Raw genomic sequence first — 17,300 nt, 5'->3', positions numbered from 1 at the left:
AAATGCAAAGGGGAATCCTGTTGGCTTTATTGGATGTCACAAAGATTTCTTGCTCAAGGCTAAAACAAGCTATATTTCTCCCTACTTTCTTTGATTTTTCTCTATTGTTAGGGCCACTGCTCTATTAATAAATGGGCTCAGCCTTCCCAGTCCCATTGGGATGGCATTGGGATGTCACCTAATGGCAAAGATTTAATTCATTTAGAATCTACTAGGAGATCAGAATGAGAAGCTTCCAAACCCCACACAGCTTAAGATAAATACAAAAACCAGGGTACAGAAGTCTTGCTTAACATTTCCTTTGAACAGTGTGGTGCTGGCAGTCACAGCCTCCTTGTCTATGGATGCCTAATGGAGTGAGATGACTAGAAATGTGACCTCTTCCCTCACTTCCCCCTTTATTTTCATATCCTTCCTTCTGACAGCCTGACAAATTGTAGCTTTTGGGATACCCCAGTCTGTGATGAGTCATTTGTAGTTTAAAAATAGAACTCCTTGCAGCAAGGACACCCTTTTGACTTTTGATGTCCATGACACTGTTTGCAAAATTTGTGTGTGTGTGTGTGTGTGTGTGTGTGTGTGTTGGGTCAGGGTAAGGAAAGGCATTAGTGACACAGGAAATGAGAACTTTGAGGCAAAAGGAGCACTAATAGTCTTCTACTGTCCTTTTTGGAGTAGCCTAGAGACAATCCAGAGAGCATGAATCAGACTATTAGAATTGTACATGGCCTTAGAGAATACCTGGTCCATGGAGTTCTTCCCCTAGGGAGAATGGATAGATTTCAGGGGATATATGAACTTGGGTGAGAAAAACAATGACATCTTTACTTTCGCTAACCTGTAGCTGAAGTGTAGCATTTCCTTCAATTATTAAAATCATTATTCTGAAAAGGAGCCCATAGGCATTACTAGACAACATTATGGGATAATGGAATGAGCTCTACCTGGTATGTTAGAAAATCTTACAATTACAATTCTTGGTTCTCAGTGATCACTTAGAACCTTTGAGACCTCAGGGAAGTTACTTAGCCACCTTTTGTTTCCTTAGCTCTAAAACAGGGATAAGAATTCTTATTCTGAATATCTCCCAGAATAATTACAACATTTTACGTGACATAAAAAAAGGTTAAGAACCCTTGATCTAACTCCATTATTTTTAAAGATGAAAAAATTGAAACCCAGAGAGGGGAAAGAATTTGTCTGAAGTCAAAGCCAGGATTTAAACTCATGTCTTCTGAATTCAAATTTGTACTCAATTTTGTTGGTGAGGTTGATCTTGTTTTCTGAAGTCAATCAGCAAATTCTGAGTATCAACTGGATTCTGGGGAATATATAGAGCTCTCTAAGTCCAGTTTCTGGCTTATGAGAGCCTTATTCTATTACTCTCCTTCATATAGCATGCAGAAATGCTTCCCATCTCAAATCTAGTCCTACCTTTTCTTCCTTCAGTGATTTTTTTGCCTGTCACTTCTCATATGTGGAATGATCTGTCCCCATATATGCTCCTGATGAAATTCTTCAGTTCTTCATTCTTCTTTAGAAGTTCTTTTCTAAGGACAAGTTCAGGAGCCATCTCCTCCTTGAATTCTCTCCATTCGGATGTAATCTTTTTCTAAAATCTTCTATCACTGTTTACACCACCCCTTCTAATTAATGATACATTTTCCTGGTATTTGTGATAATGTAAGCTCCTCCAGGGTAGACATTGCTTCTGATTTCATGACTATCCCCAGCAAGTAGACTAATGCTTTGTAAAAAGAGTAGATACTCATTAATGCCTGTTAAATTGAATATACTTTGGGAGATGAAGTAGATATAATTTATAAATGTAGTAGATGTAATAATTATTTCTATACAGTGGAAAATAAACCAGTAAAATAGTAAGTAGTAAATAGCCAAGCAAAGTGATGATTCGAAAGGGGACAGGAGGTAAAGGCTTTTCAAAGCAAGAGTGTTAAGGATTCAGAGGAACATTGAGATGATCTCTGTAAGGACAGATATCTGTACCAAGTGAGAATAGTCCTTAGCCCTCTCAACTTTAAAAAGCCTTCAGGATTGATTTTGTAGCATAGACTTTGGCACACCTTTCCAGAGATGTGATATGTTGGAGGGAGCCTTGGACTGGGAGTCAGGGGACCTGGTATCTAATCTTGGTGCTACTCCTCATCTAGCTTTGTGACTTTGGCCAGGTCTTTTCTACTCTTAAGAGTTCAATTTTCATATCTGCTGAATGTAGAAGTCAAGGTAGATGGTCTTGATTGTCACTTCCAGCAGGTCTTGTTTGGGTCTAATTCTTATGTTTATTTTGAGGCTTTAGGAACTGGACTCGATGCCCAGAAGGAGTAGAGCTAAACATGGCATCAAAAGAGGTGCCAGTTTGCTCGCCAGATTTCATCCCACACCCCATTCCTCATTTTGTGATCACACAGAATTACAGCTTATGTATATTTCCACTTGGAAATTTCCTCTTGAGGATGACTTAAATCCAGTCATACTGTCTTTTTAAAGTTGATGCTCATAATGCAGCATTTCTCATCAGAGGTCTTGTTTATTAACCTTCATTGGGCAAATGCATCACAGGGCCCCAGTGGGGTGGAGAGGTTGAAGGTAAATTGAGAACAGAACTGTTGAAATGGGAACAAGTCAGACAGAGCTGTCACCAACTAGAAGGCAAAGCTCCTGGGGAATATGGGAAGAAAGATCAAATTTCTTTTTGATTCTTCAGCTGCAGTATCCTTTGGGAAGTTTTAAAAGATAAGAAAACATACTCAGAGACAGATGATCTAGGCAAATCACAGAATGACAGATGAAGCCTTTAATTGCTTCAAATCAGAAGAAACAAATGCTATTTCCAATTTTGAGTTGATGAGTTAGGTCTGGAAAATATTAACTTCAGAAAAACTTGTAAAACAAAAAATTAAAAAATGCAAAAGTATCTGTCATGAAATTAAAAATAAAACCTAAAATCTGACTTTCTGATATATTTTAAAAGATATGTTTTTCCCAATTAGCTTAGGTATTTTTCTATCATTATAGTTGGAAATGTGATTTATTAGTAAAACCCTTTTCCTTTTTTGAATTGATGTTACTCACTGTTTTTTATAAAATGATATTTAATAGGGAAGAGTAGAATGTCATTTGTTTTCATTTAAAAACTCAATTATTCATGGTGAGGGAAACACAGGTAGAGCATAGTTGTTTGAAAAAGGTTCAGGGGTCTTAGTGGAGTTACAAAAAAGGAATAAATTAGTCAATAAGTTGCTACATCAGACCCAAAGTGGAAATTAGTCTGCACACATTTATTAAACACTTTCTACATGCCAGGTATTTTTTTGTGCTCTGGGAATTAAAAAAAAAAGCAAAAACCATCACTGCCTTCAAGGAGTTTCCATTTTAATGGGAAAGACAACATGCATAACTATTGGCATATGCAGGGTATAATAGATACAAGGTAATCTTAGAATGGAAGGCTTGAGCAACTGGAGAGAATAAGAAAGACTTCCTATACAATGCAGGGCTTGCACTGAGTCTTTTTTTTTTCAAACCATTACCTTTCCTCTCCAAGTCAATACTGGATTTTGGCGCCAAGGCAGAAGAGGAGTAAGGGCTAGGCAATGGGGGTTAAGTGACTTGACCAAGGTCACACAGCTGGGAAGTGGCTGAGGCCAGATTTGATTGCACTGAGTTTTGAAGGAAGTTTGGGATCTTGAGAGTTGAAGGTATGGAGGAAGCACATCCTAGGTATGGTTGGTTCCACCCTCAGAATAAAGGCACAGAGATGGGTGATGGGGAACCATATTTAGAGAAAGCTAACATCCAATTAGGTGGATCAGTGGATAGAATACTGAACCTGGAGTCAAGAACATCTGAATTCAAATCCAGCTTTTTATACTTACTAGCTTTGTGACTTGGGGCAAGTCATTTAACCTTGCTTGCCTCAATTTCCACATCTGCAAAATGAGCTGGAGAAAGAAATGTCAAACTACTTCAGTATCTTTGCTAAGAAAACCCTTAATGGGATAATGAATAGACAGACATGAGTATAAAATGAACAGCAACAGAATCCAAAAAGGAGGGAGGTGATAGTTGTGTGATGGTCTTTGTTGGTCAGTATCACAGATCCTATTTGTGTTTAGTTTTGAAAGACTTTTTTTTTTTAGAAATCACATTGAAACTATTAAAACATTTTTTAGCAAATTTCTTTGATAAATTCCCTCATTTTTCAAATATATAGAGAAGTGAGTCAAAATTATAAGAATGCAAGTTATTATGCAATTGACAAATGGTCAAAGGAAATGAACAAGCAGTTTTCAGATGAAGACATCAAAGCTATCAATAACCATGAAAAAATGTTCTAAACCACTCTTTAAATTTTTTTAAAAATTTATTTAATTAGTTCATTAATAAACCACTCAATCAGAGAAATGCAAATTAAAACAACTCAGAGGCACCACCTCACTCCTATCAGATTGGCCAATATGACAGTACATGAAAATGCTAAATGTTGGAGGTTATGGTAAAATTGAGACACTATTGATTGTTGGTGGAGTTGTGAACTGATTCAACTATTCTGGAGGACAATTTAGAATTATGCCCAAAGGGCTATAAAACTGTGCATGTCCTTTGACCTAGTAGTACCACTATTTGTTCTGTCTCCCAAAGAAATAAATAAAAGGGAAGATGACCTATTTGTACAAAAATATAGAAGCTCTTTTTTTGTGTTTGTGTGATGACAAGATATTGGAAATGGAAGGGAAATCCATCAATTGGGGAATGGCTGAACAATTTGTGATATATAATTGTAATGTGGAATACTATTGAGCTCTAGGAAATGATTAGTAGGGTGGCTTCAGAAAAACCAAGAAAGATCTATATGAATTCATGCCATGAAGTAAGCAGAACCAGGAGGACACTGTACACAGTAACAATAATATTGTAATGATAATCAGATTTGAAAGACAGCTTTAACCAGCAATACAATGATCCAGGACAATTCTGAAGGATTTATTTCAAAGAATGCTATCCACCTCCAAACAAGAATTGTTGGAGTCTAAATTCAGATCAAAGCATACTATTTTTCACTTTATTGTATTTGCGTTTTTATTTAGTATTTTGTGTTTTAACTTTCACAACAGTGACCAGTGGTTTATGGAAAAAAATGTTTTGGATGAGCCTACATGTATAACCTAGATCAAATCGCTCACCATCACAGGAAGGGGGAAGAGAATGGAGTGAGGGAGACGGTATGGATCTTATAATTTCAGAAAACACATGTTGAAAATTGTTATTAAATAAAATAAAAAACAGAAATCACATTTACAAAATGGCACCTATAGATGGTGTTATCAATGTTGTTGACTTGTTTTTCAGTATGACTGACTCTTTGTGAACCTATGTGGGGTTTTCTTGACAAAGATACTAGAGTGGTTTGCCATTTCCTTCTCCAGCTAATTTTGACAGATGATGAAATGTAAGCAAATAAGGTTAAGTAACTTCCTCAGGCTCACATAGCTAGTAACTTTCTGAGGCCAGATTTGAACTCGGGAAGAGGAATCTTTCTAACTTCAGGCCCACCACTGGGCTATCTTTGGACTACTTTGCTGGCTATAGATGGTGAGGGGACTTAAACTAAGATATATATAGATTGATGGAAGAAGCAGAGGATATTTAATCCACAGAAGAAGTGCTTAAGGAGAACTTGATAACTCTTTTTTAAATATTTGAAAGTTTGCCATGTGGAAGAGGGATGATATTTATTTTGTTTGGACCCAGAAGAGAGACTGATCAATGAAGGGAAGTTATTGAGAAGATGATTTGAATATACTATAAAGAAATTTTTAATACATTGACATTATTCAAAAGTGGGTTAACTCAAGAAATAATGAGTTCCCCATATTTTGAAATCTTCCACCATAAACTGGATGACAAATTTCCTTCCTTCCTTCCTTCCTTCCTTCCTTCCTTCCTTCCTTCCTTCCTTCCTTCCTTCCTTCCTTCCTTCCTTCCTTCCTTCCTTCCTTCCTTCCTTCCTTCCTTCCTTCCTTCCTTCCTTCCTTCTTTCCTTCCTTCTTTCCTTCTTTCTTTCCTTCCTTCCTTCTTTCTTTCTTTCTTTCTTTCTTTCTTTCTTTCTTTCTTTCTTTCTTTCTTTCTTTCTTTCTTTCTTTCTTTCTTTCTTTCTTTCTTTCTTTCTTTCTTTCTTTCTTTCTTTCTTTCTTTCTTTCTTTCCTTCTTTCCTTCTTTCCTTCTTTCCTTCTTTCCTTCTTTCCTTCTTTCCTTCTTTCCTTCTTTCCTTCTTTCCTTCTTTCCTTCTTTCCTTCTTTCCTTCTTTCCTTCTTTCCTTCTTTCCTTCTTTCCTTCTTTCCTTCTTTCTTTCTTTCTTTCTTTCTTTCTTTCTTTCTTTCTTTCTTTCTTTCTTTCTTTCTTTCTTTCTTTCTTTCTTTCTTTCTTTCTTTCTTTCTTTCTTTCTTTCTTTCTTTCTTTCTTTCTTTCTTTCTTTCTTTCTTTCTTTCTTTCTTTCTTTCTTTCCTTTTATCTTTCATCTTGGAATCAATACTGGCTCTCAATCCAGTGCGCTACCCAGCTGCCCCATGGATGATCAATTTTCAAGGGATATGAACTTTAGATATATGCTATCCTCTGAGGTCTTTTCCATCCTCAAGTTTCTATTATTCTAATTCTTAAACCTCCTTATCCTAAAGAAGTAGTTCAGAAAAACAAACAAACAAACAAAACAAAAAGCCTAGCAACTCATAGTTAAAAGACCTGTGTTTTGATTCCCACTTTGAGTTCTACTTCTTATCCATCTGACTTTGGTCAAATATGTTAAGATTCTGAGCTTCAGTTTTCTCATCTGTGATAATAATCTTATTTGAATTACCTCTAAAGAAAACACTTTACCTAGAGATGGGAGGTCCTAGGTTCAAATCTGGTCTCAGACACTTCCCAGTTGTGTGACCCTGGGCAAGTCACTTGACCCCCATTGCCTAGCCCTGACCACTCTTCTGCCTTGGAGCCAATACACAGTATTGACTCCAAGATGGAAGGTGAGGGTTTAAGAAAAAAACAAAAAACAAAAAAAAATACTTTATCAACCCTAAAGTACTATAGAGCATGAACTGTCAGTAATATTTCCATAAGCAGAGAAAAATATGCACAGGTCTCTGACCATGTCATGTCATCTCATTTTAAGTGGAGTTTGGGCTTAATATATTTACATGCTTAATAACTGCCTCTACTTTACTCAAGGTAAACATTGACTATCATGGGAGTAAATCATCCTCAATACCTTGTAGACTTGAAAGTTGCAAATAACTCTGTTCGTGAAAATGTTGGAGTTAGAAGCTCATAAACAAAGACGCCATTGTTTAGGAACTGTGAGAGCTTTTTAAACATAGTTGGTAAGTCACATGGACCTATTTTCCAGAACATAAATGGAAGTCAGCCTATCCTCCTTAAATTTTCCAATTTTTTTTAAAAGCAGCCCAAGTCTATCTGTTCTGCCAACATAGAACTCCAGCCACAAGACATCTAGTTATAATAGTTGTTATTATTTTATTATTCATTAGAATATAGATTCTATTTTGCTAAAAAACCAAGCAAATCTATACATTATATTTGTATAAATCCATACATTTGACATATGTAAATTTCTAGCAATTTCTAGCTTCTCCTTTTACCATAATTTTACCATAACATTAAAAAATATGACTTTAATGTAGTGATTATATATATAATCACACTGCTCCTTCCCTTTCCTCCTGGCTAAAATCACGATAACTTCCTATTTTCCAGATATGACATAGGAGAAAATCTGAGGTTTGATACCTTCTCTACCAATTATTAGCTATGTAATATTGGGGAATTAACACAGTTAACCTCTCTGGGTTGTTGTTTTCTTACCTGTAAAATGACAGGGTAGGATTTTTTTTCTCATCATGGATCCCTTTGATTATTTGGTGAAGTCTAGACCTTTTTAGTAAAAAAAAAAAAGTTTTTTCAATGTATAACAAAATGCATAAAATTACAAAGGAAACTCATTATATTAGAAACCAGTTATCAAAATATTTTTTTAAGAACTATTTTGATGGGCCCCAGGTTAAGAATTCCTGATCTAATGGTTCTCTAAGATCCTCTGAGAACACTTCCCTTTTAGATGAATTAATAGGATCAACTGATAGTCAAGCATTAAGTGTATTCACATACTTTGAAAATAAACAGCTAAACCTTAGAAAAGGGGATCGTGTTGTTTAGTGATTGGGTTGTTCCAAATAGCCTTCCACCTGCTCCCTCCTTATGTGTGACCTTTTCTTTCCAAAGTGAGCTCAAGGTGGAAAGAAGCAAATAGTAACGATGTTTACTGAGCTTCTCCCACTATAAAAGTGACTCAGACTGTATGGTCGAGGGGGAATGTTTATTCACGAGAGTATTACAGTGCTGCATTCTGGTTTGAGATCCTGTATCAGATAACCAAAAATGGCAACAGGGAATGTCTAGCTTTCTGAAGGAAAGACTTGGTGAGGAGGGGGGAAGAGACATTAAAACTCTCTTGGAGTATCTGAAAGGTGATCACCAGGAAGAGAGATTAGACTTATTTGTTTAGGTTCAGAGTACAGATAGGAGCCACAGATGGAAGTAGCAAAGATACAGATTTCAGCATAATGTAAGAAGGAACTTCCTTAGGCAGCTAGATGGCACAGTGGATAGATTACTGGACTCAAAGTCAAGAAGATTTGAATTCAAGTTCCTCCTTGGAAATCTATTAGCTTATGACAGTGGTCGAGTCATGTAATCACTTCCTGCCTCAATTGCAATCGCAAAATGGGAATAATAACAGCAATTACTTTCCAGGTTATTATAATAAGACTCAAATAAAATATTTGTAAAGTACTTTGTAAACCTCAAATATATATAACTATATAACTACTATAACTATATAACTACTAGTGATAATAATAATAATTATTATTATTAAAGTGAGAATTGTCCAAAAATAGACTAGGTTGCCTTGGGAAGCAATAAGTTCCTCATCATTGGAAGTCTCTAAGCAAAGGCTGGCTCTTCTTTAATTTCTTCATTGGTAAAATGAGGGAGTTAGACTAGATCAAGAATTCTTAAACTGGGGTTTGTGAACTTAAAAATAGGTTTTGATAATGTTATTTAAATATAATTAGTTTCCTCTATAATCCTATGTATTTTACTTTATGCAGTTAAAAACATGCTTTTGAGAAGAGGTTCTTAGACTCCATCAAACTTTCCTATGGATCCATCACACACACCAACAACATACACACACCAAAAATGGTTAAGAAGCCTTGAACTAGCTGGTTTCTTAATTACCTTCCAGATCCAAGTCTCCTATGACCATTTGTTAGACATCATATGGAGGTCTTATTATCAGGTAGGGATAAGAATGTATGGCCTTTCCAGGGTTGAGATGCTAGAATTCTAGAAAGATGGGTACGATGGATGAGAAAGAGAGCTCTGTTCCATTTTCAATGAAACAGATTTCTGTCCTGGTTCTCCCCAGTTCTCAAAGGAAGCTTTAATTCTAAGATTTCTGGGTGTCCTGTAGAAAGAGTGTGGGTATGGGTTGCAGGAAAGAGGTAGAGAGAACTTAAATATCCTCATGCCAGTCTACCTGGTATGTTTTTATTTTATTTTATTTTATTAGCAGGAAGAAGTGGGAGGAGTAGGCATGAAAGCTTTCTCCTTCTTGAGAGTGGGAACCTGACTAACAAGGCATGGGCTGTAAAGGGCAGCATTAATAATTGAGATCAGCTAGAGGAAGCCATATAGCCCCATTAATTCCTTCCAACTCACAGCTTGTTAAAAAAGATATAGGGTGGGTAGTGGGGTCCAGCAAATTCCAGCATGTTTGCTGGGTTGCAGGGGAATTTATGTGAGTGATATATGGGTGGGGGCTTAGCAAATGAGAGAATTTGACACAATGGATGGATTCCAATGGAAATGAGATGACATGTTAACTGATCATCTTCTCATATCATCACTCTATCTAGACCCCAAAGAGCCATCTTAGCAATAGTAAATTCTACAGAAGATTTTGCAGGTCTCTAACTCATAGAAGAATGTGGAGAGCCATCAAACCCTCACTGTCTGACAGTCATAGTCTGGGAAATGAAGGCTGCAGAGCAGCCTTTAGAAAAGATGAGGCCCCCACTCATTCCCCTCTGTGTGACTTCTTCCACTAACTTCCTTTACTAACGGAATTGTTATGATTATTGTTCTTTCCCCATGACAGGAGAAATAATATAAGAGTAAATACTTACAGGGTTAACACACATATGTCCCACTTTAACCCTCCCAGATTATTATCCCCAAAATCATATTCACAGAATTAAAACCCACCCCCTCTCCTTTCTCTCTCTTAGCAGCGGTACATTCAGTGGCCCCACGTCCTTTGCAAGCCAAGCACAACAGGTACATCAATCACTCCTCTAAAACAGAAACTGCTGACACATTTCACTGTATCTGTTTGTGTATGATAACTAGGCAACATCACCAAGGCCTGAGTGAAACATAAAGAAAAATTCAACTTAGAAATTAGAAAGATATCTGATTCTGGTCTGCCTTAAAGTTACCCATTAACCCTGTACCTAGCTGCAAAATGTTTTGTTACCCATCTCCTAAGAAATTATGATTGATTGTGAAAGCTGATCAAAAGCCACAATGATTCTCCTAGCTGGTCATTCAACAGGTCAGGGGGAATTAATCTCTGGAGCACCCTGCCTATGTCATTCATCTCTATCATGTATTTCTTTGTTGTGACAACATGGTATCCAAAATGATCATAAAAATGCTAATTAAATAATCTGTTAGAAATTGATGTGACAGGGGGCAGCTGGGTAGCTCAGTGGATTAAGAGCCAGTCCTAGAGATGGGAGGTCCTAGGTTCAAATCTGGCCTCAGCCACTTCCTAGCTGTGTGACCCTGGGCAAGTCACTTGACCCCCATTGCCTAGCCCTTACCACTCTTCTGCCTTGGAGCCAATACACAGTATTGACTCCAAGACAGAAGGTAAGGGTTTTTAAAAAAAAAAAGAAATTGATGTGACACATCCAATTACCTGTTAGAAATCATGTATGTTGAAAAATTGTGTGCCAAGAAACATGTAACCACTGAAGCCATATAATAAACACAAACTCTGTGCAAGGTAGAACAACTTGGTGATGCCTAAGCACAAAAGTCTGAGCACTGAGTCATCTCCAATCTCATTATTTGTCTAAGCTGTCCCATCTAGACAATAAAGAACCCTTGGCTTTGAGAGACCACTGGATGGGCTTTCAGAAGAAGAGGCATTCCTGAGCTTGACCATTGAGGTGTTCCTTGGCTTCCAAAGCTAGAATACTCTCTGTGAAATTAGATCCTGGAAGGGAAATGGTTATTAGCAGTCAGACTGGGGAAATGAATTCGAGATCATGTCTTAAATCCAATCATAATCCTACCATTTCTCCTAAGAAATAACATCTTCCCTAATATCTTTTATCTACTCTGGATAATATTTATGGCTAGTATTTAAATGGTGCTGTAAAATTTACAAAGCACTTTATGTAATATTGCTATTTTGCTATGAGGAAATTGAATTTTGGAGATTGCATTTATAGGTAACAAATATGAGTCAGAATTCACATTCAGGTCTCTTTTTATCATTTTTATCTGAGAACCTTTTACCACTTAATATATAACAAACCCTCAATATATACTTGTTGACTGACTGTCACTATAGTGTCTTTCCCAACCTTTTTCACGTAATTAGAATCTAGACCTAACCTTGCTAAGAGATGTACTCCTTACTTATGTAGGAAATCTCCCCCGTGCCCTAATAAATTGTCTTTTCTGAAGAGATTCCCAGACATTCCTCTATCCTCTTTCCCAAAGCCAATGGGCCTTCTTAAATCTCCCACCAAGCTTTAGAAAACTGGAAAGTCTAATCTCCCAAAGCTGAATCCAATGAACTGTTCACATTTCAACTTGATTTTATAATTTGTTGAATGCTTTTTGCCAGGCAAGTTTGTTAAATCACTGATCCTTTTTTTTTTTTAATCTTAATCTTCTGGTCAACATTTAAATGGATTGGAGCTATTAGTACATAAAGTGATTGGTGTTTTTGTTTTTGTTTTTCCTAGCTGTTCTGCATCACTCCCTTCTCCCCTCCAATAGCTTTTGATTTGTATGTGGTTTCTCATTTAATACATAGCTAATAGCTCTTAATTTTTCTCATGTGTTTTAACTGCTTAGGTCTATCCGGATTTAGGGGTAAAAATTCATTTGACAGAAATACTTGAGTACATTTAAAGACCCAATTGCTCTTCTGGACCAGCTTGTACATTCAAGAATGATTAATCTGTGTAATAAACTGATTACTAGAGTCATTCAAAAATAAAATTTAAAAAAATTTAAAAGTTCCAAGATAGAATACCAACAATAGCTAGGCAACCTGGATTAAGTGACTTGTCCAGTCACACAGCTAGGAAGTACCTGAGGTCAGATTTGAATCCAGCTCCTCCCAACTCCAGACCTGCTGTTCTATCCACTGTGCTACCTAACTGCTCCCGCTGATCCTTCTAAAGTCTTCTACCAACCTCCAATCTTTAGAAGTCTGGGAAGACCCATCTCCTCCCTAAGCAGGTTGCAGTCAACTCTTCACACTTGAACTGGATCTTATAATGTGTTGAGTGCTTTTTGCCTGACTTGTTTGTTTTTTATGAAAGTTATTCTTTCACCGCTTGTTCTTTGCCAGTCAAGTCTGTAGGTCCTGCCTAGGGATGGACCCTACTCTTGTCCTGCTCACAAGCAGACCCAGGACAAATAAAACCCACAGAGCAGCACAATTGCTGAAGAAAGAGCCATTTTGCACCATGCACTCAGACTCAGACTGGGGATAAAATCATGGTGAGCAGGGCAGGCACCCCTCAGTTGCTGCCCATGCTCAGTACTGCAGAAGAGGATACTATCAAGGCTCTATCTCATTTCTAACCTCCAACCATACCCACTTTGTCTACAGCAGTGAGGTAGGATTTATGCCACCCTTTAAACCATGGAGCCTTTGCAGGCTGTTCAGTCCAATTCTTTGTCTAATTAGGGAACAAAAGGGCATCTACGAGGAAAGGCTTAGTTCCCATTCAGTGCACCCATCCTCTAGCACTCCCTTCTTGCCTTCACCTGTCTGTGAACCAGCAGACTGTGACAGTTTAATTGGTACGGAGGAGCCAGGACAGTGGCTACCCAGGCAGGAGTTACTGGCAGCTCCGAAATGGGAGCACCTCAGAGATGGCGAGATGTGGGAAGGTGAGGCGGAAGGAATGGACCGGTGGGTTTGCTCTCAGAGAAAAGGGGCTTTGTGAAAACAGAAAGCTGCTGGGCTGTTTCCTCTCCATCGCAGGCGCCCTGTTCTCCTTTGTATCCTCAGGTCTTAGGACAATGCCTGGCACCTAGGAAATACTTCAGGGTGTCGTATTTTCCCCCAATCCTTGTTGACGGACTGATTGGTCGGAACAGAGAACAATGGCTGGCATCGCTTTGTGAAATGACATTTAATCTCCTTCAGGCCAGGTGACCTTGTCTGTCTGTCAGGGAATGGAAGAAGAATACAATTCACCGAGAGGCATTTGGGGAGGATAAAGAACTGGTGGGAAGGAAATTCTCAGGCGAGGCTCATTGCTGTCCGTATGATTTGCTGGAAAACTTAATCAACTAACATTTCTTGGGCACCTGTCACGGTGCAAGGAATTGTGTTTGGCTCGGTGCCTGCCTCCTGGGAGTGCTAAATAAGGCAGGGGCTGGACCTGTGAGTGGAGGGAACCCCGAGGTAAGGAAACTCTCTGCTGACATTAAGTCATTATCTTCTCTGGGAAACTAATAAGCTCTACCCCAGAGCCCCCAAGTCAGGCTGCTGCATCTTCCCGTCGGAATTCTGGGGTACCCCTGAGGAGGCAGGAGACTCTGGTCACCAATGCCGTAGGAAGAATGCCTCACGCTTAGGTGCCAGACTAGTGCCCCACATCTATTTAATGACTTATCCTGAACTCCTACAATGGGATATCTACTTCAAAGATGAGACAGCAACAAAATTACAGATATTTTCCTCCAATGTATTAGGGCCATATGCTTTCCTGGACTCCCTCAGTTTCTGGAGGAAGAAAGCTCACAGTTTCTACATAGCCTACCAAGCTTGGTCCTACCAAGCATGCATCCAGATTAAAAAAAAATTGCTGCCACCACAATGATGGTTAATATGGATGTAGTTCTTACTATGTGCCAGGCACTGTGCTAAGCCCTTGACAATTAGTATCTCATTTGATCCTTATAGTAATTTTTTTTTGTTTTTTAGTGCTATTATTATCCCCATTTTATAGATGAGGAAATTGAGACAACAAGGATTGTCTTGCCCAAGATCACATAGCTAGGAAATGTCTGAGGATAGAATTGAGCTTAAATATTCCTGACTGTGATGGATAATTAATTATAACTAAGGAAACAATCTGAACTATAAGACTTATTGGCAAAACAGGCATAATAAACAGACCAGTGAACTCCTCAGTTGGTCCAAAGACCCTGAATATATAGAATGAGATAGATTTTTATGTATTAATTAATTAATCAAATATGAATAATTATTAATTAATTGAATTAAAAATAGAATAGTCAATTAATTACATGAGACCAATTAATTAAAAGAAAACCATTAACCAGTTTATGAAAATAGATCATACAGTTTCTAATTGGAGAAAAGATTAGAGACTACAACTTGAGAGGGAAAGAGGGAGCAGGCTTAATTCCCTGAAACTGGAAAAAAAGGTGTCCCACACCCCCTAGTGTCTGGGTTCAAGGAAGAAACACAGAAACAATAATTAATTTACCAGTATGGCACCAGTTTTCAGATATGACACATTGAGATATACAATAGTGAGAAAACTCCTTGCTTCATTCTTTGGATCTGACTGGGTTTCTGGTCAACATAACCTGAACTTTTAGTTAAAAATCTCTAAGGAGCAGCTAGACATATTCTAGTTTCTGAGCCATGCACGGCTAGGTTCAAACAATACAGTACATTTTTTTCTCACAATTCTCATAATTGAAAAAGTGTTTATTTTTTTTTTACAAGAAAGAAATTAGACTAGACCCATAATTGAATAGAAAGGAATTTTCAGAGTTGAGTCACAGGATAGTCAGTATTCAATTTCCACATGACCTTGTACTCTTCACTATATCACCTAACTGGCCTCATCCCTGCCAGAGGAGTCTTCATTCACCAATCAATTAAAAACCCTTTCTGTCCTAGTAACAAGTCTAAGACATACGGGCAAGGGTTAGGCAAACAGAGTTAAGTGACTTACCCAGGATCACAAATCTAGGGGAGGCTCCCCATTTTAGATTTGGCTCTCTATCTGATGAGCCACCTAGATGCCCCAACAAGCATTTATTAAGTGTCTACTATCCTTTTAGAAACTGCTGGGTTTGGTCCTCAATTATTCTTGGGACATTTATATTGGACTAACTATAAAACCTATCATACACATGACATCCTGGACTTCTAGAGGTTTGTTCTGACCCTTTGAAAATCTCAAGATTGGAGCCTCCAGTTTAATCTCCTTCACATAAAAGCAAAGAATAATCATCAAAGAAGGCAAAGAACAGAGGTGGGGATTCATGGGCCCATTCTGACCTTGGAGGGGACAGGCTCAAGGGCTCTTTGCAATGTGATATCTCACCAGATATCATCAGTGAAGGAGTAAAACCAAGAGGAGAGATTCAGCAGAAAAGCAGCTAATGAATTCCTTTAGAAAGCACTGCCAAATCCATTCCATAACCACAACCGTAATTGGTTCCATAACCAATCAACTTGACTGCTGTCCACCATGTCATCATCAATCCAGAACCCACCATAGAATGATTATGCATGCTCCAGAGTCTCTCCAAAACACTTCTACCCCACAGTGTCTCAGTGCTCTCAGAAGCAGCATCCCCTGCTTCTTCCACCTGGTGAAGAACATCTGAGATGCTCTGGGCATGGGCAAGTCCCCTACTGCATCTACCTTTTATAGTCTAAAAATGACTGTCCCAGGTCACACAGTCAGTCAGTGACAGAAGTGGGTCTTGGAACCAGGGCTTCTTGGCTTTCAGACAAATGTACCACCTGTTTTGCTATAGTGCCTTTCTTAATAAATACTTATTAATTGATTGATTAAGCACTGTGGGGAAATCCAGTGGGGCAAAAGATGTGCTTCTGCCTCCATAATGATTATAGTTTGAAAGAAAAAAGCAAACCTGTATGGAAGTGCCAACATGGCACAAAATACTACATGATTAATAACTAAATGAGTGCTGTGGATGTGAGAGAGGGCATAGTGTAGTGGAACACATGCTGGAGTTAGAGTCAGAAAGATCTGGATTCAAATCCTATCTCTCATGCTTAGTATTTGTGTTATTAAGTCATTTTCAACCTTTTATAACCCCATTTGGGGTTTTCTTGACAAAGATACTGGAGCAGTCTGACATTTCCTTCTCCAGCTCATTTTACAAATGTGAAAACTGAGACAAACTGTTAAGTGACATGCCCAGGGTCACATAGCTAGGAAGTGTCCAAGGCCAGATTTGAACTCAGGAAGATTATTCTTTCTGATTCCTGTCTCAATCCATTGGGCTCCTAGATATCCTTTTAGCTATTTGTGTATCCATGTGCAAGTCAGTTAACTTCAATGGGTTTCTCTTTCCTTGTGTGTAAAATGAATAACTTGGTCCTGATGACCTCTAAGGTCTCTTCTGGTTCAGAAACAATGATCCTATGACACAAAGTAGCCTGAATTCACTGATTTCTATGATTCAGAGAATTTTGGAAAAGTTTTAGGGAGGAACTGGTACATGAGAAGCCTTGAAGGAAGAGTGCACTTACCATTGTGAAGTGGATGGTTGTGGACATTTTAGGGAAGGTTGTTAATATGATCAAAGATGCGGGTGGGACAGGGGCATGTATATAGAAAGAAGTGAAAGGGTCAGAGTTTAGATGACCACAAGAAGAGGTGTAAGTGAAGCAGACATGGTATATAAAGTTGGAAAGTTATGATTGGGATGCTAAATTTAGAGTTAGAAAGATCTTAGAGGTCATGTAGAGTGGTTCCCTTATTCTATAGATGATAAAACTGAAGCTGAGACATTATGAGTAACTCTTGAGTCATAGAGTTAGTCATTAGCTTGGTGGCAGATTGCAGGAGGCCTTGAATGCCATTCTTATTTCCATTAGGGTATATTTTACATTATATAGTGAATAATGACCATGAATATTC

At 38.0% G+C, this 17,300-nt stretch overlaps 1 protein-coding gene and 1 long non-coding RNA gene across 33 annotated transcripts in view; one reads left to right on the top strand and one right to left on the bottom strand.

Annotated features, from left to right (window-relative positions):
* Positions 1-10,460, bottom strand: part of LOC103097359 (uncharacterized) — a 51,942-nt gene extending 41,482 nt beyond the window's left edge. The window contains exons 1-2 of the long non-coding RNA XR_460139.3: positions 10,366-10,460; positions 7,900-7,968 (exon numbers count right to left, since the gene is read on the bottom strand). This is a non-coding gene — a long non-coding RNA (uncharacterized LOC103097359). The remainder of the gene's footprint in view (positions 1-7,899; positions 7,969-10,365) is intronic.
* KCNMA1 (potassium calcium-activated channel subfamily M alpha 1) overlaps positions 1-17,300 on the top strand; it is a 936,156-nt gene that overhangs the window by 487,143 nt on the left and 431,713 nt on the right. The window lies entirely within an intron of this gene.

The sequence above is a fragment of the Monodelphis domestica genome, chromosome 1, assembly GCF_027887165.1.
Source record: "Monodelphis domestica isolate mMonDom1 chromosome 1, mMonDom1.pri, whole genome shotgun sequence".
Taxonomy (NCBI): Eukaryota; Metazoa; Chordata; class Mammalia; order Didelphimorphia; family Didelphidae; genus Monodelphis; species Monodelphis domestica.
The sequence above is the reverse complement of the archived record's forward strand: the minus strand, read 5'-3'. Positions and strand labels throughout refer to the sequence as shown.